This window comes from Falco rusticolus, chromosome 3 (assembly GCF_015220075.1).
Source record: "Falco rusticolus isolate bFalRus1 chromosome 3, bFalRus1.pri, whole genome shotgun sequence".
NCBI classification, from domain to species: Eukaryota; Metazoa; Chordata; class Aves; order Falconiformes; family Falconidae; genus Falco; species Falco rusticolus.
Genome location: NC_051189.1, coordinates 64,164,009 through 64,173,841, shown reverse-complemented (window position 1 = coordinate 64,173,841; position 9,833 = coordinate 64,164,009).

The window sequence follows — 9,833 nt, the reverse complement described above, 5'->3', positions numbered from 1 at the left end:
CTAACATAATGTCCTTTCCTTATGGATGAACTCAACAAAATCAAACCTGTGATATGGAGACAGGAACTAAACTTTGCCTTCTAAAGAAAAATTAAAATCAATCATGTACGATTGAGTGGGAAAAGAACCGCCTATAAAGCAATGTAAACTGCAGCTAATGCAAACTGCAATTCATCTTGTCCTAGCCATTTTACTGGCTGACATCTCTGCAGCTGCAGAAGTAAATTCCTGTCAGGATTATGTCCCTGGCTGCTTAGCAGATCTGAAGCAACACAGTTTTACCAGAGGGTACACGTCCATCAAAGAGGAAGGGGAAGCTCCCTTTCACTGTGAAACTGCATAATGTAGTGCCAAAACCCTTGAACAGTAATTATTTTCATATCGCCATTGCAACTTAGATGAGTGTTTCATCTTCCACTAAGAACTTTTTCCCTTACAGATAGTGATAACGGATGTACTGAAAGATTAGTAGCAAACAAGAAACAGGTGTAAAAAACCTATTCTTTGCATAGATTTTATAGCTTATATGATGTAACGCAGGCTAGAGACATAACAGCTAAAAATAAAATAGAAAAGCCCTCATATCAGTGATAGAAGTATGCATGATGAAAGATTTTCTTTAGATAATGCCAAAGGAGGTCCACCTGGCACTCTGCAAGATGTTGCCTATTGCACTGACTTTTAAAACATCATTTATAATGAAAAGTTTGACCTTCACAGTTCTGCAACATAAGCTTTTTCCAAAGAAAACAAGAGAAAATCCAAATGCATGGAGAGGATGTGATAGCTTTCTTATGATACTCAAAACTCTTTATGAGATAGAAAGCATTTCTTTTTAGCAGGGAGGGTGACTGGTCATTACAGCAAACTATGAGAGGATTTGTGATGCCTTCAGGTTGGTTTGGTTCCTTTCCAAAATAACTGTTTTATCCAAACACATATTAGAAGATTCAGTGAAAAAAAAATTGATCACATAATATGGTTTATGCTATGCAAGAGGCAAATTAAATTACTTAATGGTCTCTCCTGGCCTTAATATCTGAGGGCCTGTTAATGAATGACACAGAAAGATTTAAAAGTTCAGGAGAGTAATTTATCAACTATAGAGAGATAAAAAGGCATGGAGATTACTAACCTTTTGGTTATTCTGAAAGTGGCTTGACAGTTGTGCCTGATTTTCCTTGGTAGAACTTCTTTCCCATGCTGCACAATCTGATATTATGCACTGTTGTTGTGCATGGGATCTTCGAAGTTAGAAAAGAAATACAAAAACATTTCAACAACAGACAGTCAGGACCCATCCTCCCATACCTTCAGATAAAAGTTTGTGTAGCCTTGATTTCGAAAGGAATCACATTTTAAGATGGGAAGTAATTAATACCTTCTGGATGAAGCTACAAGTGAGGCTCTTAGAACTGGCTAGTGAGTTGCTCTTCCCCATTAAACTTACGCACTGTTTTACATGGGTAACTATTATTTAATGTCTTCTTGCTGTTACTATACTATATGCTTCTACATTGGCCAGAACAACAATGTTCTAATGAAGTTGGAAAAATAACCTATTTACCCATTTCCTGGCTTATCTACAGGGACTTTAGATGTAGCTACTGTAGTTGTAACTATAAATCGTGTTTTTAATTAGAATTTTATATAATTTGTTGAAGATCAGTACTCTTTAACATATGTTCTGACCACCCCACCCACCCCACGCCCCCCATATATTTCTTGGACGTTAACTGTTCTATAATCAACATCTAAGCCAAATCAGATGAATTAAAAAAAAAAAAAAAGGCAGACCCATTATATTAGAATTTATGCATTCTCTATTTTGTAGATCAAAAATAGCTCCAGAAGCTGTTAACCATTTAGAAAAAGTGCTTTTTTGTAGGCAGTCAGTTCTTTTGAGTATGCATGGAGAACAGGGCAACTTGGTTGTTTATACTAGGAATCTAAAGTTAGTTGATGTTAGTGCCCAATTTATGTCATGTTATTTTTCACAAAACTCTAGACCAGAACCCTACCAGAAATCAGTATGTTTCAGTATATAGTTGCTTCTAACATCAGGAGAGAATTAATTTTTATTTTACCTTTTACTCTTAGAATAGAATAATGTAGATTGGAATCCAGCTTTGGAGATCATCTAGTCCAACGCCTTACTGACAAAAGTAATGTAGCACAGGGCTGTGTCATCAACTTTTGAGTATGTCAAGGGATGGAGACCCCACAGCTTGTTTCTGCCCTTGTTCTTCTGTTTAGCCATCTTCATGGTTAAAAATAAATAAAATAAAATTAAAAAAACAAACTAGGAACTAATTTGAACAACTTCTGCAACATGTGCCTAGTTATTTTACTATGTATCATTGAGTCTGGTTCTGTCTACTCTACAACTGCCTGTTAGGTAGAAGTAGACAGCAATAAGACTGCCTTATCTCCAAATAGAAAACAAAACAAAACAAAACAAACACCAAATTCGCTCAATGGCTCCCCACTAGATTCCAGTAGGCCAATGTCTGTTTTTTTTTTTTTTTTTTTTTTACTGTGGAGCTCCAAGCTGGACACAGTGCTCTGGATGGAATCTCTTGGAAGTGCAGAATGGGAGGGGAAGAGGCATTGGCTGCCCTTGCTGGCAGCCCCGTGTGCAGTTGGCCTTCCTTGCCGTAAGGGGGCACGGCCAGACCACGTTCAACTCGTCAATTGAAAACTGCAAGGTCCTTTCCTGCAGCTCTGCCTTCCAGCTAGTCAGTGTCCAGCCTTTACGGTCGCCTGGGTTTATTCCATTTCAGATGCAGGACATTGTGTTTTCTTTTGATGAACTCAACGAAGTCAGCTCATTTCTCTAGCTTGCTGAGGTCCTTCTAAACAGAAGTCCTGACCTCCAGCACATTGACTGCTTGCCTTAATTTTGAAATTGCAGGAAATGCATTCTGTCCAGTCATCTATATTAATTATATTAATAAAGACGCTGGCAGTGTTGGCCCTGGTACCAACGACTGAAGACTGCCCTGAGTAACTGGCTCCACAGGCATTTTTTCACATGCGCTGTTCTTCCTCTTTTCACCAACTAGTTATAACCAAAAGCCGTCAAGTTGTTCAGATACAAATTGCCCTTGTTAAATCATGCTGGTTGTCCACAGTCGTCATTCATGTACTGGGTTGTGGCTTGTTGTGTGCCTTGTCGTTCATATACCAGATTGTGGCTTCACCGAGGATTTATTTCATAGCCTTTCCAGGGAAGGAGTTGAATCTGACCAGCCTGCAGTTCCCTGGGTCCTCTTTCTTGTCTTCCTTGAAGACAGGCATGAGATTTACAAGCAGTCATCAGGAACCTCCTCAGATTGCTGTGACCTTTCATAGTTAATTGAGAGTGGCATTGCAATGACAGTTATCAGCTTCATCAACACCTTCAGATATATCCCATCTTGTCCCATGCACTTCTTTATTTGAAATTTCCTCAAATGGTGGCTAAACTTTATCATCCTCTACTGTGATTAAATGCCTCGCTCTCTCACATTCTACCACTAGCCCCAGGGACTTGAGGCCAGAACTTATCAGTAAAAACAGAGGAAAAAAACCCCACACTGAATACATCAGGCTTTTCATATATTTTGTCACTAGGTGTCTGTCCCCAGTGAGCATCGGGACTATATTTTCCTTATATTTCCCTTTGCTTACAATATTATTATAGAAACCCTCAGAGTCCTTCACATCCTGTATGAGTTGCAGCTCTGAGATTTGACTTTCCTTACACCATCCCCACATGCTCAGGCAATGCCTCTGTATTCCTCCCTGCTAGCTTATCCTTCCTTTTACCTTTTGCATACCTCCTTTTTGTATTTCAGCTCAGCCAGTGGCTCCTTGTTCATCAGTGCTGGCCTTCTGCCGTGACTGTAACTCTCTGCAAGTTGAAACAGACTGTTCTTGTGCTTTAGGATGTCATTTTGAGTATCAAGTTGTTCTCCTGGGCCTCTTTGCCCTTCAGGGCAGTCTCCTACAGGATCCTGCCAAGCAGGTCCCTCACAAGCCAATATCTGTTCTCCTCAAGTCCAGGGCTGCAATTCTACTATTTGTCTTGCTCACTTCTCTCAGGGTTTTAAACTTCACACTCAAGGTTTCTGCGGTCAAGGCTGCACTCAGCCTTCACAGCTCTGACAATTTCTTCCTAATTTGTAAGCAATAAACAGGGGATAGTTAGTTTGTTGATTCCCTGTGTCATCAACAGACTCTAGAAATCTGAATCATGTCACCATGCTGCCCTTCCAAAAATTAGCAGTGCGGTTTAAAATCCTTGATCAGTACCAGTGCTTGTAATCATGAGGTTTTATCCAGCTGTAACAAGGTTTGTATGCTTCCTCTTCTTGATCAGTCCATAACACCTACAGTGTCAACAGTTTTCATCTGCTTTTTGATCCTTAGCTCAGTTGTGTCTTCACTTCTCTGCACACATTCAAGCTACTCCTTTGCCTAGAGTGTAACCCCTCCATCTCATCTTCCCTATCTTTCCTAAATAGCCTGAATCCAGTCATGGAAATCTCCATTCATAAAATCATAGAAGCATATAATCAATCAAGATTGAAAAACACCTTTAAGATCACCAAGACCAATCATAAACCCAGCACTGCCAAGTCCACCATTAAACCACGTCCCTAAGAACCACATTTACATGTCTTTCAAATACCTCCAGGGATGGTGACTCAACTGCTTTCCTGGGAAGCCTGTTCCAATGCTTAACAACTCCTTCAATGAAGAAATTTTTCCTAATATGCAATCTAAACCTCCCCTGGCACTATTTGAGGCCAGGGGACAGTGCTATTCTACCATCTCTTTTTAATCTCAAAAAGCTCATAGCTCTGCAACTGTGCATCGGCTTGTACTTTCTTCTTGTTTCCCAGTCTTCCTGAGTTTGCCTACAGACATTTGTCATGGTTTCTTAGTCATGAAGCTTTCACAGCAGGAGTAGAAGAACTTTGTGCATTATGCTGAGCCTTGGGGAATACTTTTGTCTCCATGTCTCATTTGGTTAGTTACCATTGTCAGATGAACATAGTTTTAAAGCTGTCCTGACTAGGTTAGCAAGCCTGTTAGCAGAAAAAGGTTTTGTCTTACTTTGCATCTTCCCGTGCCTTTTTCTCCCCAGAAGTCCTTATTTTTCCGAAATGATCCTATGTTTTAAAAAACCAAAATCCTGTTTCAGCACCAGCCACACATCCAGGGTTTTTCTGCAGGACCCTATTACCTCAGCTTTTTCCTTTAAAGATCAAGATCAAGAATACTGCCTGCATTCTCCTGTTCTTCATCCTCACCCCAAGGGCCTTGGTATCATTCATGATACCCTAAAGGTCTCCCCAATAACATTTTCTCCATATGGATGAACAACAAGGGATAATAGCTTGCAGACTGCATGGGCCTCAGCAGTTTCTTTGCAACATTCCAGACCTGAGCTGCTCGCAAGCAACAAATATGCCAAGAAAACAGATCAGTTGTGTTTCAATCCCCTGCAGAGGTTACTCTCCAACCACCAGCAGCCACTTCTGGGGCCAACTGATGGCAGAAAAATGCTATTGCTATGTATATATATAAGTATTCACTGTTTTTAACTACAGTGATGTTCTTGACAGTGGAGACAGAATTCCTGAATAAATCAGGAGTCATGGCCCATTATTTAGAACTTAGATCTTTCAGTTTTCAGAGCTTTTTTGCTTTACTTAAATGTCTCTTACTGTACATTTCTAAGAAGACAAACCACTCAGGAAGTAGTATTGAGCTGTGGTAACTCCTCCTTTTTCTTTGAGTTAATTGATTTCTGTTGGACAGCTGCTAGTGCTGCTAGCTCCCCTTAGTGAGCTGAATTGATTGCTGTGTCTCCTAGTAGGTAGGCACCAGATATGTTTCCACTTCACAGAAAACACTACAATAATTTGACTCTTTTATTGGAAGTCCCTGCAGAGAGGCTATGGAATGAAAGGACTCAGAGGAAGAATTATCCTCTCATCCTGTCCTGAATCAATCATTCAGGTCAAGGAAGTAGGTTGGAAGCAGCATGGGGACTTTTTCATGCTCAGGCATATGCTGCATCTGTTCAGTGAGGGGAATAGCTTTTAGTACTTTTTTTAATTCTCTCAATAGTGACTTAAATGTTGTTGAAGGCAGCATATTGCAATGTTGTCCAGTAAAGATGTCCCAGCTGGGAAAAATATTCCTTATTGGACTATTGACCTATTCCTTCTTGTGTTTGTCCAGATTTCCGTTACAGCTTCAGCCAGAGGCAAATTATCCTCCAGATCAGCACTAGTTAAAGTGTTGGGCAAACCTTTAATCCTGTCTATATCCTCTTCCATTCTCATTCTTGAACACTCATCCACAGTTCTTGATTTCCACTAATTCCTAAACTCACACAAAGAAATGAAATTAACGTCATGGCTAGATCCAAGGGGATCCCTTCTCTCTCTTTCTCACCTCTCTGCTTCTCTCCCTTTGCCCTCTGCCCAGTCTCTCTCTCTTGCTCACCCTCTCTTACACATTACAGTAGCATTAATCATTCATATGGCAGGCAAAAAGAGACTTCAGGCAAATGCTAACATAAGCAAGAAATCTAATATTTATATTTTGTACAACTTTTAAATTTTCTAATCTTTAGAACTCTCAGAACAAAAAAAGTCTAGTCACTTCAGTCTTTTGTTCTCTACTCAAAAAATTAAAAACTTATGAAAGCAGAAAGTATTTAAAAATGTGGAAAGTTATCGAGTGAGGTCATAAGACCTAAGAGAAGAAAGGCTTAGATAAAACAATAGTAACTTCTCATAAAAAAAGCTAACTGAGGCAATACTGGAAAGTAGGTTGGTAAATCCAGATAGAGAAAAGTTTTGGGAGAAAGAACTCAAGATGTTTGTAATTTGTTTTTTTATTTTCCCAGTGCTCTTGAAAATTGTACTTTTAGTAGATATAGGTATATATATATATGTGTGTGTGTGGATGATCTGCTACTCAGAGAAGTGAAAATTGAAGTACTTGGCTAAACTAGCCTTATCTTAAAAGTCTATCTAAAAAATGCTGAGCAGCAAATAGAAAACCAGATATGTAACCTGTGCAAATCAAAATATCTCTGTTTTGTCCATGGAATTTGGTACTTCATCTAAGGTAAGGATCTGAAATTATACTTGTTTTAAACAAACAAACCAACATAACCTTCTACTTTACCTAGAAATTAAAATACCTTAATGCAAGCATTGTCCTAACACTAAAATGAAGCAGCATGGCCAATCCTGCAATAATCAGATTGCATTTCATTTCTTACTAATACCAGGGACATTTTTAATGTATGTTTTCCTACCAATTAAGCTTGTTCTTCTTTTCTCAGAGATGCTTTGGAAAACAATCTCAACGTATGTCCATAAAAATTACCTTCATTATTGTTTTATGAACAGTTTACTTTGCCTGTTTTTGGCATTCTGATAATGATAATCCTAAATAACTTTCCATTGTTCTAGAAAGTGAAGAATACAGATTTGTATTTACTTCTTATAAATAAATAAATTTTAAGAAGCAAACAGATGGCTGTTGTGATCAGGTAAATGGATGGAGAATGAAACCCTAGCATCTTGAAAATGTTTTAATTTTTTACCTATAAACATACATATCCCCTGTAAAAGTCCTTTGAAAAGGAAAATAGGAATAGAAAAACATCCTTAATATTTGTGCAAAACAGACAAGAAGAGAAGCAAGGAAGCAATCATCCAAATACAGAATTAAAACAGCAACTTTATGTTAGGAAGTCCTAGGATTATTTCTCTGTGCCAAATCTCCTTCTGTGTTAGTGCTTTATTCATTACTAGTTTGAACTAGAAAAAGACAGTAAAAACATAAAATAAAAATCTAGGTTTTTAATATCTATAAAAAAATGTGTGATGAAACTAAATGCACACACAGAGTCTATCCTTGATACTATATTTACAGATTCTGGGATATTTCTGTCAGTGGGAGTTTTGCTGCAGCTTGAGATGTATATGACCCATTGTACTAGACTGATAGGAGAAGCCAAAATGCTGTTTAACCACAGGAGGTTTTGCTTGTTATCTGAGATGGGACAGTGACACAGAAGCTAAAAGAGGTAGACAGGCATCAAGTCCACAAAACAAATACATTTTAAAAATAATATGCTTAGCACTTTTCTGTCATTTTGAAAATGTATGAAAATTATTTTCTACTAGGAGGTTGGCTTTTGGCTTGGGTTCTTTGTTGTGGTTGTTGTCATCTCCCCCCCTACCCCAACCGCCAGCCCCAATCTCTATTTTAATATTGGGGGGGGAGGGGGCAAGGTATGGCAGGTTATTGAGCGGAATAAGGAAAGAACATCTTCCTTGTGTTCTCTAACTTCTCTAACTCTGGTAGCAAGCCTACAGGAAGCTATAATTTAGTCATTCCTGCGAATACAGTAAATTCCCTGTTCTTATTTTGTGATAAGCAATGATGTATAGATGCTAAAAATTTCATGCTATAATATTCACATTATAATATTATAACAAGTTAAAGGCTACGAAGTTTTTCCAGAAAAAAATTCCCTCAGTTAAGATCTGAGAAATTGATCCAGATCAGATACTGCATTATTTTAATTAAGGAAAGGACACAGTCAGCCAGGTATCTACAATCTAGAGCCATCAGTTAGTAAGGAACAGTTCATAGTTGTCCTGTCCCTGGGCTGAGTTGAGAAACAAATCATTTGTTTGCTTGTACGAAGCTCTCAGCAGACAGACACAAGTTGCCTTTTCCACTTTGGAGCTTACCCACCCTCCATACTGATACACAGCCAGACTTCGCTTTCCCCATTCTCAGCTGAGTTTTACAAGGGAGGAAGGATTAGTGGGCCTGTCAGTGACATTCCCTTTCCCTGAAATCCCAGCTGCAGAAGATCAAGCCAATGAAAATACTCCTATTATTTCCTTTTCTGCCTGCCTCAGGACAGCACTCTACTTATTTTTCAGAAAATTTGAAGTATTCTGAAGAATTGTTTCTCATGAAGAAAGATAATTAAGATAGATATCAGAAATCCACCAGATGTAGACCCTGGTAAGTGTCTCTATGGTGAAAAGTTTGCTGGTAGAAAAGATTGAACAGCATCCAAAACAAGCCAGCTGCTGAAAAATGTGCATGGTCACAAAGAGAGGAAGAGCACTTGGCCAGGGTAGGTGTAGGTTACAGTAATTCACTGCCAAGAGCTGGGCCTCACAATTGAAATGTCAAGTAATTGCAGACAGCCCTGTGATGGGAAATTGTAGTAAACTTTTTTAGAAGACATATGGAAATTAAACAAATGTTAATAGATTCATCTAGCTTGGGGGAAGTCATGTTTCTTGTTTGCTATAACATTCCATCCACCTTTCTCACAGCCCTCCTCCTCTCACATTTCTGCCTCTAGGCCACTGAGTCTATGAACAGGAACAAGGTCATCACTAAAACACAATTTAGCTCTTTTGAGAGCCTGATAATTAGTGTTTACATTATTGAAATGGAGCTGGCTGAATTTTTTGTTGGCCGTGTATTCTGAGTTGACTGAAACAAAACTTCATCTGTCACCTTGCCGAAAATCCGTTATTCTGGGTAAGCAATGCTAGTACTCCTGCATTGTTATCAGCTAAAAGAAATCAGTGACTCCTAGTTAAAATATATTTTTAAAAAATCAACCAACCAACCAAACAAGCAAAAAACCAAATCCCTTTCTTGTCTTCTCTGGCTGAGAGGAGCTGTTATGGACTGACCATAACCCCCCTTTTCCCATCCTCTTTGCAACACTTGGCACGGGCCTAGGGAAGGGAGAACACCTGTGTCAGTAACTGACAGCT